Source organism: Physeter macrocephalus, chromosome 17, assembly GCF_002837175.3.
Source record: "Physeter macrocephalus isolate SW-GA chromosome 17, ASM283717v5, whole genome shotgun sequence".
Classification (NCBI taxonomy): domain Eukaryota; kingdom Metazoa; phylum Chordata; class Mammalia; order Artiodactyla; family Physeteridae; genus Physeter; species Physeter macrocephalus.
The window spans coordinates 9,319,441-9,335,740 of record NC_041230.1 but is presented as its reverse complement, the minus strand read 5'-3'; positions in this window follow the sequence as shown (position 1 = coordinate 9,335,740).

Sequence of the window (16,300 nt, the reverse complement as noted above, 5' to 3'; positions counted from 1 at the left end):
ATTATCCTATGTGGCAGGAATTCCAACGAGGGCAGTTCTAGGTTGGTTAACACAGTGGCTGGGTGATATCACCAAAGACCCAGGTTCTGCATCTCCCTTCCCCCCCCTCAGCAGGTTGAACTCTGAGGCAGAATCCCTTCACAGTCCAAGATGGATGCCACATGGACCAACAACAGCTTCCAAAAGCAGAAAAAAAGATCACCTGTTGCTAGTTCTGTTTAAGATACAATAAAACCTTTCCCACCAGCCCCCAGGAGACATCCTCTCATTTGGTATTGGCCAGAACCAGGTCACATGCCTATTGCTGGGAATAGGAGCATCATGATTGGCTCAGCTTTTGACCAATTAGGGCTTGCCTTTTCTGGCAGGCTCCTATCCTTAATTCACCGCCGAGGGCAGGGAGGAAGGTGGCCGTTTTTCAGCTCTGGGTTTCTTCCAGCAAGGAACACAGGGAGGAATGGATGCTACGGGGAGGTACCCCACCAGCCTCCACCAGTCTCCCAGACCTGCTACATTTGAGGAGGGCATCCTCCTCTCCAAGCCCAGTTTACAGCCCTCCCTTCCCCCAGTTCCAGCCTCAGGCTCTTCTCCCTGCGTTTCCTCACACTTAAAAGCAGCGCTCTAGAGAGGTCCACCTGGCGGGGATCTGAGGCTTCCAGCCAACAGCCATGGGAATGAGCCATCTAGAAAGCGGATCTTCTAACCTTTAGTTCACTGCAGCTTCGGCCCTCACCTTGACCGGAAACCTCACAAGAGACTCTGAGCCAGAACTACCCAGGTAAGCCGCTCCCGAATTCCTGACGCACAGAAACTGTGCGGTTAATAACTGTTGTTGTTGTTGTTTTTAAGCCATGAATTTTTGGAGGAATTTGTTACACAGCAATAGATAACACTCCTTCACAGGGACACCAGGTGGATTCATAGGATTCAACGAAGTAGTAGCTAAGCACATGTGCTTGGCCTCAGTTTAAATGCTACCTATTACTATTTTTATTTTTACTGCAGTTTATCAAACTTCCCCCAATGGTTTAAAACCAATCTCTTTTACATGTAACGTTAGGCTGAACTGAGCCGTGTACCAATTCTTGGGAAGTGGGTATCATTACAGTCTGAAGCAGCACTGAGCAATGGAAATATAATGCAAGCCACAGATGTATTTTGAAAATTTCTAGGCGTTTCATTAAAAAAAGCTGAAAGACAGGATAATTATTTTCACCTGTTTGCCACTACCTACATAAAACTGGTTTCAGGTTGTCGTCATTCTGGTGGATTTGAATTTATCAGTAATTGTAACTGAAACTAGATGTACTTAATATAAGCTTTAAGAACCATGGAAAATTATAACTTGAAACTTGGGTATTATGAATTATCAGCTAAAGAAAAACTAGATGAGAATATGGTATTCTTATACATTTAGAGAGTTGCTGATTTAGTGTTTCTTACCAAAAATGGGTTGTCTTGACACATTAATAAAAGTGAATGGGCACCATACTCATAGAGATTTCTATCATGTGAATCAATGCTAGAAAACAGTAACAACAACAAAGTTGGATGCTTCTTCCTTAAATTATTTTCTGTTGTTCAGAGGAAAACAGTGACGTTCTTAGCATGGTATTTGAAGTCCTTCATATTCTGACCTCTACCAACATTTCCATTCTGACTCCCTACCATTCCCTCCATATACTCTCTGCCAGAGCATCTGGAGGCGTATACTCCATATATGGCCACAGCTAAAATAGCCCAATTATTTGAGAGTTGGTAAAATCCAACTCTTTTTTTAAAAAAAATTATTTTATTGAAGTATAGCTGATTTACAGTGTTGTGTTCATTTCTGCTGTACAGCAAAGTGATTCAGTTATACATATATACATTCTTTTTCATATTCTTTTCCATTAGGGTTGATCACAGGATATTGAATATAGTTCCCTGGGCTATACAGTAGGACCTTGTTATTTATCCATTCTATATATAATAGTTTGCATCTGCTAATCCCAAACTCCTGATACTTTGCTCCCCCAGCCCCCTCCCCCTTGGCAACCACAAGTCTGTTCTCTGTGTCTGTGAGTCTGTTTCTGTTTCGTAGATAAGTTCACTTGTGTGGTATTTTAGATTCCACGTATAAGTGATATCATATGGTATTTCTCTTTCTGCCTTACTTCACTTAGTATGATCATCTCTAGGTCCACCTATGTTACTGCAATATCCACCTCTTCTTCGGGGGCCACCTCAGCTTCCTCCACGGTCTCTTTGGTAACCGTTCACCACTCTCCGTGCTCCCAAAGCACTGGGCTCATACCTCCTTCATTAGTGCCCATGACGTTTAGTTGAGGGAACTCTGCAGCTACACTCTGTGCTGTCTGAGCGCAAGGATGCTGCTGTGTTCTGTGTATCCCCAGGCAGTGGCCCGTAGGCAGCACTGAACACGTGTGTAATTGATTGGTACAGCACTGCACACTCTATGTCAGGGAGGTACTTTTCACTCCTGTGTGTTATTAGAATCATCAGCAGAGCTTTGTGACCATACAGGTACCTGGGCTCCATACCGGAGCCACTAAGTCAGTATCTCACAGGGGTGGCTCTGGGTTTGTGCGTCTGGGGCAGAAGCTCCACACAGATTCTAATGTGTGAACAATGGAGTTTGTAAAGAGATAGGTCAATATAGACTGGAACTGCCAGGGAAAGTTTGTGGAGGATGGGGCATGCACCAAACTTTGAAGTTTGGGGGAAAGATATACCAGGTCAATTAAGTATAAAAGACAGAAGTACAGACATGAAAGACAAGATGGCAGTAAGGGGACCAGATTTTTGAATAGGTGGTTTGTGTGAGAATGATACCTGCTAACTGTGGATGAGCGTGGTAGAGCCAGATGGTGGGGGACTTTGAAAATCTGTGCAGACTTCAGCAGTCAACAGAGGCTGACAGTCTTAGAGATGGTGCACTGCTGAATCTTGTCATGGCAGCGCGTTTTCAGAAAGAGGGTAACTTGTCTATGAAAAAGGATGAGGAAGCCCTCATCCATAAAAAAATATTTCTCTGAAACCTTTCTTGAGAAATTTATCAATTAAAGGATCATAAAATTTTAGAACTAAAAATACATATTTATCCCTTACCTTTGAGTAGAATTCCACAGAAAACAAATTCCTCTTTGATAAAAAGAAATGGTTCCATGGTTAAATGAATTTAGGTGTTATAAAAAAAAAAAGCAAAAAGAAGCAGGTAAAATTAATTTTAATAGTATATTTTATTTAACCCAATATATCCAGAATGGTGTCATTTCAACATGTATTCAGTATAATAAATTACTAATGAGATGCTTTACATTCTTTTCTTCATACAAAGTCTTCCAAATCCAGTGTGTATTTTACACTTATAGTGCATCTCAAAGCAGACCACCTGCGTTTCAAGTGCTCACTAGCCACATGTGGACAGCTGGGAGTGGACAGCTTTGGGTTCTGAAGTATGCACCATAAAGCAGGATCAGAGAGGTTTGGAGTCTAGCTCAAGGGCACACAGCAGGGCCCAGCTCAACTTTCTTCTCAGCCCCTGGTTTTCCCTGGGAGTGGGGCCCAACCCACAGCACATTCTAAGCCAATTGCTCTCAAGTTCTAGAGAATTCTAGAGCATTGGAGAATCACCTGGGGAGCTTGTTAAAATTGTTAAAATGAGGATCCCAGCCCCACCCCAGATGTACAGCATCAGAACCTCCAGGGGTGGAAGCCAGGGATCTGCATTAACCAACTCCCTGTGTTTCCGATGACATCTGCAGGGCACACCTGGAGGACCAGTCCTCCCAGAACTTTGGAATCATTTGGGGACCTTATCAAAATTCCAGTGCCCAGGCTGCACCCCAGATCAACCTAATCTCTAAAGGTGGACCAGAATATCGATTTACTTTTTTTTTTTTTTTTTTTTTGCAGTACGCGGGCCTCCCACTGCTGTGGCCTCTCCCGTTGTGGGACACAGGCTCCGGACGCGCAGGCCCCACGGCCATGGCTCATGGGCCCAGCCGCTCCGCGGCATGTGGGATCCTCCCGGACCGGGACACGAACCCGTGTCCCCTGCATCGGCAGGCGGACTCTCAACCACTGCGCCACCAGGGAAGCCCCTTGATTTACTTTTAAAAATCTACTTTATTGAGGTATAATTTACATCCATTAAGATGCACCTATTTAAAGTGTACCTGTGGGGGCAGGGATAAATTAGAAGTTTGAGATTAACATATACACATTACTATATATAAAATAGATAACCAACAAGGACTTGCTATATAGCACAGGGAACTCTACTCAATATCTTGTAATAATCTATAAGGGAAAAGAATCTGAAAAATAATATATATATATATATACACATATATGTGTGTATATATATATATCTGAATCACTTTGCTGTACACCTGAAACTAACACAACATTGTAAATCAACTATACCTCAATTTTAAAAAAAGTGTATGGCTTCCCTGGTGGCTCAGTGGTTGGGAATCCACCTGCCAATGCAGGGGACAGGGGTTCGAACCCTGGCCCAGGAAGATCCCACATGCCGCGGAGCAACTAAGCCCGTGTGCCACAACTACTGAGCCTGAGCTCTAGAGCCCGCAAGCCACAACTACTGAAGCCTGCGCGCCTAGAGCCCGTGCTCCGCGACAAGAGAAGCCACAAAAATGAAAAAGAAGCCTGCGCACCACAATGAAGAGTAGCCCCCGTTCACCACAACTAGAGAAAGCCCACGCGCAGCAACGAAGACCCAACACAGCCAAAAATAAATAAATAAACAATCTGCCTGCCAATGCAGGAGATACGGGTTTGAGCCCTGGTCCGGGAAGATCCCACATGCCACAGAGCAGCTAAGCCTGTGCACCACAACTTCTGAGCCTGCGCTCTAGAGCCCACGAGCCACAGCTACTGAGCCCATGTGCCGCAACTACTGAGGCCCGTGCGCCTAGAGCCCGTGCTCCGCAACAAGAGAAGCCACCGCAATGAGAAGCCTGCGCACCGCAACGAAGAGTAGCCCCCGTTCGCCCCAACTAGGGAAAAGCCCACGCGCACCAACGACGACCCAATGCAGCCAAAAATAAATAAATTTTTTTTAAGTGTAAATTTTGATATATTTAACCCATGTAACCACCAGTCAACCCATGTAACCAGTCAAGATACAGAACATTTTCGTGACCCCAAAGATTCCTTTGTGCCCCTTTTGCAGTTAATCCCTCTATCCCAGGTAACCACTGATTGGCCTTTTTTTTTTTTTTTTTTTTTCAGAAAAAAAGGTTAGATTTGTCTCTCAGCATTTCTTATCAGTGGAATCGAGTACATTCTGAGCAGTCATTTCACTCAGCAGAATGTTTTTGAAATTCAACTATGTGGTGGCCTGTCCCAGTATTTCATTCCTTTTTATTGCTGAGCACAGTTGACCCTTGAATAACATGGGTTTGAACTGCATGGGTCCACTTATATGCAGATTTTTTTCAATAAATATACAAGAATATATGTGTAGAACATCCTGTGCGAGACTTGTTTACATAGGCATAAGGTGAATATATTTATATATTTAATATACAAGTATATTTTATATATTATAAAATTAATGTGTTTTCATACTGTTTTTATGACTTTCAAAGAATTACATTACAGTATGCCCTTCTTCCTCCGTCCCTCCCTCCCCCTCATAATTGGGAAACTGTGTGTCAGGTAAGTGATTTTTAAAAAAATGTGTCAATGTTTCCAATACTGTATCATGAATATAACTGTAATATTTGTGTGCCATTAAAATTTATTGACTTGGCTACCAGGAAGCAAGCATATCAATTAGGCTAGGCTACCTTAAAGCAATCATATTGCTGCTGCTTCATTATCAATGCATGATTTGTTATGCCTGTAAGTAAATATGAATGTCTTTTTCACATTATCTTTTCGTTTTTGATGTTGTGTCAGTAAAACGTATAACATCTACAGTGTTTTATTTTATTATTATTATTATTTTTTGCGGTACGCGGGCCTCTCACTGTTGTGGCCTCTCCCATTGCGGGGCACAGGCTCCGGACGCGCAGGCTCAGCGGCCATGGCTCACGGGCCCAGCCGCTCCGCGGCATGTGGGATCTTCCCAGACCGGGGCACGAACCCGTGTCCCCTGCATCGGCAGGCGGACGCGCAACCACTGCGCCACCAGGGAAGCCCCTACAGTGTTTTGTATACTATATTGATATAGGTACTGACAGATGGTTCATCTTGTAAACAGACAGTGGTATCGATAAATATAGTACAATATTGTAAATGTATTTTCTCTTTCTTATGATTTTCTTAATATTTTCTTTTCTCTAGCTTAGTTTATTGTAAGAATACAGTATATTAATATAATACATATAACATATAGAATATGTGTTTATCAACTGTCTATGTTACCAGTAAGGCTTCTGGTCAATGGTAGGCTATTAGTAGTTAAGTTTTTGGGGAGCTGAAACTTATACGTGGATTTTCGACTGCACAGGGGGTCCGTGCCCCTAATCCCCACGTTGTTCAAGGGGCAACCGTATTCCATTGTGTGGATGTACCACAGTTCTCTTATACACTCATCAGTATTTGAAAGTCTCCTCCGGTGTTTCTAATGGATGAACAAGGTTGAGAAGTCTTGCTCTGAGCTTGGGGCTTTTAATCTATAAACCCACAATCCTATAAATTTATGGTCTCCTAAATATGATCCTGATGTCTTCAACGATTGAGTGTGAGAAAGGCAGGGACGGGTGATGGGCTGAAGCCTGTGCCTTCCAAAAGGTAACTCTCCCAGCCAGGTACCTGCCTTGTGGTTTGGGGATGCCAGTGAGAAGGCTACACCCACGTCTTTGTCCCCGCTGTTCCCTTTGTCTGGAACACCCTTCCCATTTTCTCCAAGTATCCAAAGGATGCCTAGTGGTTTCTGCTCTCAGCCCACAATTCCTCCTCCCCAGAGAGCTGGTCAGAACCCTAACAAATATGGCCAAGGAACTAGTTAGTTCTGATAGTTTAGGATGTGCTGTCTGGGTCAGGGCACCCTCTGCTCTTCTCCCGGAGGCTCCGAGACCCCTCCAACTGGTCTTCCTATTCCCCCAGCTCCAGTCCATCATCCACTTGCTACCAAATTCTTCCTGTTGCTTGGCTATGACCCTGTCATTTGGGCTGTAACAGGAACTGTTACTTTCCACTCCATCCTGCTCCACCTTACTATGCTGTTCTCTGGAAGCTGATATGGGGGGGAGGGCGGGGAATATACCCCCTCAATCTAGTTCTTCTATCCCCTCTTCCCACCCCATGAGGATGTGGGCCAGGGTGCCACTGCTTTGCATAATTCTGTTGGATGTACTCCTTGTGAATGGTGCCTCCTGGTGGTAGAGGTGTGTATTTTGAATGACAGTGGTAGGATGGGTGTTTGTCCAGACAGTGGTAGGGGGCTGGGTCTTCTATCTCTGGGGGTTGCAGGAGACCAGGGCCCCACCCCATTTACAGCTCTTGGGAGTCACAGGTAAGCACTCTCTGTGGTTGCCTCATGGGAAGACTGGATTATCGATTAGTGTCAGCTCCCAGCTTGTCAGGCAGGGACCTTGCCCTGGGTCGAGCAGGGGTGGTTTCCTCTCTTGATAAGAAAGGACAGAGCTGGGTTCTAACAGAAGATCAATAGCCCCTTGACCTTGTGCCTGCTTCCCGGGCCACCACCTGCCCCCGGTGAGCTACATCCACTGGCCCACTGTTGATAGTTTCTTTTTGGTGGAATCAGTTCTCCGAAGGCCTGTCAGGAAATTTCTCAGTTTAGAAGGCCTTGGACTGAAGATGCAGGATGCCCTCCATCTCTGTGGAAGGATACGATTTTGGAAGAGATTCCCCTGATATCCACGACCCTTTCTTCCTTAGTAATACAAACCTTGCTTTTTAAGTGGATACATTAGACCAGCAAAAATTACATTGTCTATGTTCCCCTCACCTAAGTGTGGCCAGGTGACTACATTTTAGCCAGTAGATACAAATATAGAAGTGTTGTGTGGGACTTCTAGGGATTGGCCTTAAAGAGAATGTTTCTAACCCTTTCTTCCTTTGCATTACTGACTGGAATGTGGATGTCATGGCTGGAGCTCCAGCAGCCATCTTGGATCACAAGTTATATACTGAAGATGACAGAGCAATAATACGAAAGGAGGCTGGGTCCTCATGATTATGAAGCTGCCACATTAGCCCTGGATGCCCTACCTCCAGACTCTGTGTATGTAAAAGTTAATTAAACTTCCAACTTGTTTATGTCATATGATTTTAGGTTTTTCTGTTACTTGCAGCTGAACCCAGTCTTGACAAAATACTCTCTCATGGAGGAGAAATTCAGGGTACCTCCTGTCAAGGCAGGTGTCTCTCTTGAAATTCTTTTGGGTCCACATGGCAGGAACCCAACTGGAAATAGTTTAAGGAAAAAGGGAAATTTGTTGTAAGGGAACTCCAAGATAGGACACCTAGAAACAGAGGCTCAGACCCCTGCAGAGATTTTTTTTTTTTCTCTTTCATGTCTGCCTCTCTCCGTACCCTGGATTCATCCTTCTCTCTTCTTACAGCCTGGCTTTCTCCATGGAGGCAAGAACATAGCTGCTCATAGCCGTAAGCTCTCTTGCATTTTTGGCTGCCCAGAGGGAGACAAATTCTCTCAAGCTCCCCTGGTTGTGAATCCAGAGTGGGCACAGATGCAGCCCCTCGTTTCAGCAGGGCCAGTGGTGTGCTGGAGGGGTGCTGACCTGAAGGCTCGGACCACTGGGAGGGTCTGAGCTTCCCCACGTCGCAGCCGCCCAAGCCATGCCCACTTCCACCTCCAGTGTCTATCTTCCCACCCCCCACCCCCATTCCTTTTTACTGATGTCCTTTGTCCTGGTTGTGCCAACTGGAACAGTCACGCAGCCACTAAAATCTGGGGTTGCTAGCTAGATTGAACAATGGGAGGAAATGTTGGTGACATAATATGGACTGGAATAAAAGCATGTTAAAATTGCTTACCCCTGAAACTCCTGAGCTCAGCTTCTCAATAAGATTCAATGATCTGAATTGAATTAAGGGTGGAGGATGAAACCTGTGGGTGGCATAGCCCAGAGGTTGAGGGCACAGCTTCGGAGCCAGCCTTCCTGGGTACCAGTCCTGCCTTCACCACTAGCCAGCTGTGAGCCATCAGGCAAGCTCTTGTTCATTCTACCCACAGCTTCCCTATCTAAAATGGGAATAATAGTAGAATCTACCTTCTAGGTTGTTAGGAATAACAGCCAAGGACAGTGCCTGCTGGGTGGCGAGTGGCTTAGTTTGGGAAGCTTCTGGGGCACAGCAATTAAAGTCTCAACACTTATGCAGCCTAACACCACACACAAAAATAAACTCAAAATGGATTAAAGATCTCAGTGTCAGGTTGAGTACTATAAAACTCTTAGAAGAAAACATAGGCAGAACACTCTCTGACATAAATCGCAGCAAGATCTTTTTGGGGGGCTTCCCTGGTGGCGCAGTGGTTGTGCGTCCGCCTGCCGGTGCAGGGGAACCGGGTTCGCGCCCCGGTCTGGGAGGATCCCACGTGCCGCTGGGCCTGCGCGTCCGGAGCCTGTGCTCCGCAACGGGAGAGGCCACAGCAGAGGGAGGCCCGCATACCACAAAAAAAAAAAAAAAAAAAAAGATCTTTTTGGATCCACCTCCTAGAGTAATGAAAATAAAAACAATAAATGGGACCTAATTAAGCTTAAAAGCTTTTGCACAGCAAAGGAAACCATAAACAAAACGAAAAGGCAGCTCACAGAATGGGAGAAAATATTTGCAAAAGAATTGACTGACAAGGGATTAATCTCCAAAATGTACAAACAGCTCATGCAGCTCAATATCGAGAAAACAACCCAATCAAAAAATGGGTGGAAGATCCAAATAGCCATTTCTCCAAAGAAGACATACAGATGGCCAAGAGGCACATGAAAATATGCTCAACATCACTAGTAATTAGGGAAATGCAAATGAAAACTACAACGAGGTATCACCTCACACCAGTCAGAATGGCCATCATCAAAAAAATCTACAAAGAATAAGTGCTGGAGAGGGTGTGGAGAAAAGGGAACCCTCCTACAGTGTTGGTGGGAATGTAAATTAGTACAGCCATTACGGAGAACAGTATGAAGGTTCCTTAAAAAATTAAAAATAGAGCTACTTTATGATCCAGCAATCCCACTCCTGGGCTGAAAAAGACAAAAACTCTAATTCGAAAAGATACATGCACCCCAATGTTCATTGCCGCACTATTTACAATATCCAGGACATGGAAGCAACCTAAATGTCCATCAACAAAGGAATATGGATAAAGAAGATGTGGTACATACATACAATGGAATACTACTCAGCCATAGAAACGAACGAAATAATGCCATTGCAGCAACATGGATGGACCTAGAGATTGTCATACTGAGTGAAGTAAGTCAGAGAAAGACAAATATCATATGATATCGTTTATATGTGGAATCTAAAAAAGGGTACAAATGAACTTATTTACAAAACAGAAATAGAGTCACGGATGTAAAAAACAAACTTAGGGTTACCAAGGGGGAAGGGGGGAGGGTTAAACTGGGAGATTGGGATTGACATATACACACTACTATATATAAAATAGGTAACTAATAAGGACCTACTGTATAGCACAGGTGCTACTGTATAGCACTACTCTGTAATGATATATATGGGAAAAGAATCTAAAGAAGTGTGGCTATATGAATACGTATAACTGGTTCACTTTGCTGTACAGCAGAAACTAACACAACATTGTAAATCAACTAAACAAAACAAAACAAAACACGTATGCAACATCGCATCTGTCTGCTGGGTTCGAATCCCAGTCTTTCCACTTGCTGGTTGGTGGCTGGGGCTTTGAGTAAAGCCCCTCTCTGTGTCTCCACAGTGCATTGTAAGGGTTGAACGAGACAGGATGCGATGCAGTTGGGACAAGAGTTAGTGCTTGCCAGATGTTAATGATCAGGGTTGTTACTGTCTCCACCCCTTCCACTGGCTGCTGGAGCCTGCTCCCACCAGCTTCGTTGAGCTGTTAAACATTCAGGAATGCCAGCTCGTTGTTCAGCCATTAGTAGCTTGAAATTGGCCGTGGTGGGAATCTGCACACCATGGAAATTGACAAGCAGGACAAATCAGGGCTTTTACTCTTTTTTTCAGAGAACTAGTTTACTAGCACACACCATTGCCCCCTGCTCCACGTTTCCCAAAAATGCTTCTCTTGCCCACCTCCTTGCTGGGGCCCAGAACAATCCATTCAGCTGTCTCCTGCAAGTTGCCATGTACAGACCCATTGGCCCCTCAAGCCCCATGTGGGAACTCGACGTTGTCACCTCCACTCTGCCCTGCCCCCAGCGCCTCCGTGGTTACCCTCAGCCCTCCCTCACCTTGCAGTCATCCCCAGCTCCTGTATCACACACCCCCATCCAATCGGTCATCAAATCCTGTTAACTCTACCTGCAGAATATCTCCGGAATCTCCCATTCCTTTCCCTGTGCACCGCCCTCTTCCCCAGGCATCTACTGGTCAGCTTTCTGTCACTATAGGTTAGTTTACATTTTCTCGTCTTTTAGGTAAATGGAATCACATACCGGCTGCTCTTTGTTTCCACCTAGCTTTTTTTTTTTTACTCAGCATAACTATTTGGAGATTTATCCATGTTATTGGGTTATCAACAGCTTATTCCTGTTCATGGCTGCGTAGTAGTCCGTTGTACAGCTTTCCCATCATTTGTTTTATCCACTCCCCTGTTGATGGACCCGTGGGTCATTCCAGTTTCAAGAAACGAGGAATACCCTGGTCTGAGCCATCGCAGTCTCCCTGGTCTCCCTGCCCCTGCCGTCTTTCCCCCACACGTAGCCACAGGGATTCCATTAAAACAGAAATCGTGTCTTTGCTGTACTCTGTCTCAAGCAGAGTAAAAGCCAGAGTCCTCACCTCACCCACATATTCACCCCACCGTTCACTGTTAGCTTTCTGCCCTCATCTCCCACCCTCCCTGCCCCGCCGCCCCACTCATTGTCCCCCGGCTGCCCCCTCTCCTGGCTGTTTGTTCCTTCACCATGCCCTGCCATGCTCCAACTCAGGGTGGACCCCTATCCTCTGCCTGGGCTGCTCCCTCTGTCTGGATGCTCCTCCCCCAGATCTGCATGCAGCTCCTCCTCTCACCTCCATTGGGTTCGCGCTCCAGCATCTCCTCCTTGGAGGCCCCGCCTCCCCAAATCCCAGAACTCCTGACACACCTCATTTCCCTTCTCCACAGCAGCGAGCACCGACCCACCTGCCCTATCATTTACTTATTTGCAATGTTCATTGGCTGCCTCCCTCCCCCCCATGTCACCTCCCCAAGGGCAGGGACTTGGCCTTGTTCACGGCTTCAGACCCAGCACCTAGCACAGTGCCTGACACACAGTAGCTGCTCAGTTGGTAGCTGTAAACGGCTAGGCCTACTGGCATCCCAGTTCTTCTGAGCAGTCTGAAACCCCACCCAAATCTTCCTTGCCTTCCCCAGAGTCAGTCCACTCTCTCTTCTGGTGATGCCACCTCTCCCATCACCACCCAGCTCCAGCCACCTCTCCTAAAGGCACTCCCGGGCACCTAGTTGCTCCCTCCTCTGTGTTCCACGTTGTTTTGTTGATACTCTCATTATAGCATATTTTCACACTGTAAAAAAGCAAACTATAAAGCTGCCTTCCCGTTGCTCTCCGGGCCACAAGAGAGGGGAAAACAGTGTTCTGGGAGTCCTGGGGGGCGGGGGGGGTTGCCTCCTGTTTGGTGCAGAAAGGTGGGTCTTCAATCTTTCATTTATTCGTTCATCCATCCATCCATTCATTCACCATTCAGCCATGAAGTGTCAGCTGAATTTCCAGTGGCAGGAGGGGGTCAGGGGTGGAGAATGGGAGGGAGAGGCATCCTGGTGGAGGGAGCTGAGGGGGGAAGTGTCACTGTCAGAGCGGGTGGAGCCTTATCTGGAGGGACAGCATCAGATGGACCTCCATCAGTTCTATCACTGCCGAAACAGGACTCGTCCCGTTCTTCTGCTTGAAACCCTTCGGTGGCTTCATCTTTGCCACTGAATCAGAATCAGGTCCATCTGTCCCCACATGGCTCCTGAGATCCTATACGATCCTGGCACATGCACCAGACAGACTGAGCTTCTGGCATTTTCTCAGATGTGCTCTGTTCTTTCCTGCCACCGGGCCCCGTTCACGGCCGTCCTTCAGGTCCCCCCTGAATGTGACTTCTACCTCGAAGCTTGGCTTCCGCCCCACTTGGGTTGGGGCATCCGCTCTGATGCCACGTCCTCTGTTTTCATGCCTGTCCCAGCTCTCACGAGCGTGTTCTGGGTGGCAAGTTTTCTTACCATGGACCCACTAGACTTTGAGAGTCCTGAGGGTGGGGCTAGATCTTAGCCATCTTCATAGCCCCAGATGTGCTAGTGTGTCAGTGGGGAAGAGGGGCCAATGTGGACCCAAAGAAATGAGTCTGGGTGCTTAGAGGTTCACCTTTGACACCTTTGACAAAAACACAAGCACACATAGTTTCCACTCATTTTGTGCCTGTGTAGTGGGTGCTAGGCTGCTTTCCCCAGAACCACTCTTTCAGGGCTGGCACACCATCCCAGCTGCCAGAGATGCCAGCTGCTGAAGGCTCCGGCTCCCTCCCCTCCCTAGGAATTACCCCCTCTGAAGGGCTGCCTTGCCCAAGCTCATGCCCCTCCCAGGTGGTCAGCATCCAGAGGTCAATACAGGGATGCCAAAGCCAACCCTTGTATTAATTTCCTGGGGCTGCTGTAATGAAGTACCGCCAACTGGGTGGCTTAAGCAGCAGACATTTATATGCTCCTAGCTCTGGAGTCTGGAGGTCTGAAGTCAGTGTGTTGGCAGGGTTGGTTCCTTCCGAGGGCTGGGAGGGAGAATCAGTTCTAGGCACCTCTCCCAGCGTCTGGTAGCCTCAGGAGTTCCCTGCCCCGTAGATGGCGATCTCCCTGTGTTTTCACTTCATCTTCCCTCTTTGGGTGTCTGTCCCTGTGTCTAAATTTCCCCTTTTATAAGGACACGGTCCTATTGGATGAGGGCCCACCCTAATGACCTCATCTTAGCTTGATGAACGCAAAGACCCTATTTCCAAATAAGGTAGGTCACGTTCACAGGTCCTGGGAATCTGGAACTTCAACTTCTTTGTGGGAACACAAGTCAACCCACAATAACCTTTTCGTCTCACTTTGGGTCAGCCCAATCTCAGAGCTCCCCGTGGGGTCTCAGAGTGGACCGAGGCCTCGCTTTCCATCTGTCAGTAGACCAGCTTATCTCTCCACCTAGCCCTGCCTTCCTCACTACCTCACAAGGCTGGATCTGAGAATACTCTCCAGGCAAACCTCTCGCATGCAACTCCCTGTCTCGGAATCTGTTTCCGGGGACCCTGGGGCAAACACAGGGACACAGAAACTCCCTGAATCAGCTTTGCTCACAGTGAAGGCTGATGATGGATTCTGAAGGGGCCACACATTGTGATCACCACCTGGACCCAGGCCTGTGCCATGTCCTGCTTCTGTAGCAGGACGGTGAAGACCTCGTACTGGATGGCCAGGGTTCAAATTTCAGTCTGGCCACTTGTTGGCTGTGTGATCGTGTAAAATTACTAATACCTACTAATACTAATACACCCAAAGGAGGCAGGCTTCTGGGTCCTGAACTTCTGCTTCTAAATCTCTGGTGACTTCTCCGAATGACCAGCTTACCTTAAATTCAACCCCTCTGCAATGTATTTGCATCTGTCAGAGTGTTGTGAAATTTCACACTACATTTAATGGACAATGAAAGCTAAATTTAAATTTTGTTTTAGAAAGGAAAGGTGCTTAGGCGAATTGCTTCAGAAGTCCGCAAAGTCTTACCAAGGTCGATAAACTAGAGGCACAGGTGTGTAAAATAATCCAGTCCTTTGCAAGAGGCTGCAAATTTGAAAAAGGTTTACTGTATAAGCTTCATTCTTTTTTGCGGTATGCGGGCCTCTCACTGTTGTGGCCTCTCCCTTTGCGGAGCACAGGCTCCGGACGCGCAGGCTCAGCGGCCATGGCTCACGGGCCCAGCCGCTCCGCGGCACGTGGGATCCTCCCGGACCGGGGCACGAACCTGTGTCCCCTGCATCGGCAGACGGACTCTCAACCACTGCGCCACCAGGGAAGCCCAGGTTTACTGTAAATACAAAATTAAATCCAAGTGCCCTTCACATTGTTTTTTATTTTATTTTTATTTTATTTACTTATTTTTTTTTTGTGGTACGCGGGCCTCTCACTGTCGTGGCCTCTCCCGTTGCGGAGCACAGGCTCCGGACGCGCAGGCCCAGCGGCCATGACTCACGGGCCCAGCCGCTCCGCGGCGCGTGGGATCCTCCCAGACCGGGGCGCGAACCCGGTTCCCCTGCATCGGCAGGCGGACTCTCAACCACTGCGCCGCCAGGGAAGCCCCTACACATTGTTTTTTAATGATAACTTTCCATTTTGAAATAGTTTGACTCAAAAGAATTTGCAGAAATAGGAGCGAGAGTTCCTGTATACACCCTTCACTTACTGTGGTGTTTTTACTCACAGCACTAATACCAAACGTGTGGTTTGCTTTTCTTATAGTGTCTCTGATTCTCTAACACCAACCAGTGCGTCCTGCAATTCAGTTTGACCCTAGCTGCCCGGAGTCCGTGTCAGACTTCCACAGGTTAAGGGCTCAGTTCCACAAGTCGGCCCTCACTTCAGAGGCCAGTAGCAATCATTGGGTCCACAAGTTACCAGAACTTCTGTCGGACTTGGCTACAAAGTTGGGGGTTTCTACAACCCCCCTCCCTTTCAGGTTCATTCATTTGCCAGAACAGCTTACAAAACTCAGGGAGTCACTTAACTTGCATTTTGTGGTTTCTTCTTTTTTTTTCTGGCGCCGCCGCATGGCATGCAGGATCCTAGTTCCCCGACCAGGGATCGAACTCGCGCCCCCTGCAGTGGAAGCTCAGAGGCTTAACCTAGACAGCCAGGGACGTCCCTCTGGCTTATTATAAAGGATGCAACTCAGGAACAGCCAAATAGAAGAAGAGACGCACGAGGCTGGGTGTGTGTGTGTGTGTCTGTGTGTGTCTCTGTGTGTGTGTGTGTGTCTCTGTGTGTGTGTGTGTGTGTATGTGTGTCTCTGTGTGTGTGTGTGTGTGTCTCTGTGTGTGTGTGTGTGTCTCTGTGTGTGTGTGTGTGTGTGTATGTGTGTCTCTGTGTGTGTGTGTGTCTCTGTGTGTG